The sequence below is a fragment of the Arachis ipaensis genome, chromosome B05 (assembly GCF_000816755.2).
Source record: "Arachis ipaensis cultivar K30076 chromosome B05, Araip1.1, whole genome shotgun sequence".
NCBI classification, from domain to species: domain Eukaryota; kingdom Viridiplantae; phylum Streptophyta; class Magnoliopsida; order Fabales; family Fabaceae; genus Arachis; species Arachis ipaensis.
Window position 1 is genome coordinate 49,142,085 of NC_029789.2, and position 1,648 is coordinate 49,143,732.

The window sequence follows — 1,648 nt, forward strand, 5'->3', positions numbered from 1 at the left end:
TACCAAAAGAGATTTTATATACAAAAAAAAAAATGAAATCAGACAAACCAACATGTACTTACTAGTTGAACCTGTTAACGTTTAACTTGCGAGTGATATAAGTCGAGCTAAATTGATCTACTTCTAAATGAGATGTGATTTTATTGGCTTAACTTGTACTTTTTTACAAGCTATTCGAGCCAACTCATGAGTCATAGCTTGCTTTGTCGCTCTAGAGTTAAGTAATTTTTTTTCATTATTTGATATACGTAATTTAAAAAAAAAAATATCTCGTTTATAATTATATTATTATTTCATTTATACTGACAACGAAATACACATATATTTTTAGATGAATTTAAAATATAAAATTAATATAATTTGTTATGATTTAAATATTATTAATTTAATTTTTATTTTTAATTTAATCAAATTTCATTTAAAAATATTAATTTAAATTTATTTTTTAATTCTATCCAACTTTAAAACTCGTCAAAAGAAGTTAAGCCATTTGGAGAGCTCTCCCTCAATAAAATATAGTACAGAGCTACTATTCGGATATGTCTAAAACGAGCACAACAATTATGTGCTTATTGGATGCACCATATTTATATAGATCGTTAGATTTGATTAGATGAAAATCAAAGGCTAATATGAAAGAAGAACATTGATGAACTCTAATAAATACAGAATATCCTAATACATAAATAAATAATTTAAATGACAATACTTTAATACACAATACTTTAAATGGTAATAGAATCTTTTATTCTTAAATAATTAAATATAAAACATATAAATACAAAAATATTGTAACACCCTAATATTCAAATCCTTATGCTCGAGTCATAAGTCAATGATATTACGGTGGTACGACTCTCAGGTGGATTTTTAATAAATAAATATAGGTAATTTCGAGAGGAGTATTAATCGAGAAGCCTGAAAAGAGTAGAAATAAAATCGCGAAGACGTATCTCTCACGTTTCGACAACAAAAGATAAACCGTGAAGCCGAAAACAATATACGAACAAGGCGTAGAGGAGATTAAGAGATAGATAACAGATAGATATATATAACATAAGTAAGTAGCTACTAGTCGCGACCCGCGAAGTTTAGGTCGGCTAGAGTACATTATGAAATTAGTTGACAACAGTATATCCTAATCTCTCCCGAAGGGTCGCACATCACATTTCAATATTTTTTCATTATTATCCATTTAACATATTCATTCATTAATCATATATGCATTTATACTCAGCCATAAACAATAATGACTTTGCCGTAACCCGGCAATAACTCAGCCATCCGGCTCATGGTCCAATCAAGAACGGGCCATTTATCAATAAATATAGCCCTCCGGCTCATGGCATACACGGTACTTCCACCGTCATCCTCCATATCTCATATAATTATCTTTGATCATCATTGATCATAACTTTTCCCCTTGCTTCACTCGCAAGTTACCACATCCCCTAGCTCATTGCTAGGCAGGACAAACACAATATCATGTCATACATCCTTCCTCATCCCAATTTCCAATAATACCATTTCCAATCAACCATCATTATACGCAATCAATATCATACTCACTATCACGTGATTTCACCCACAAATCAACCTTAATCATTCCCCAAGCATATATCACAACATACATATCTCTAATGCATCA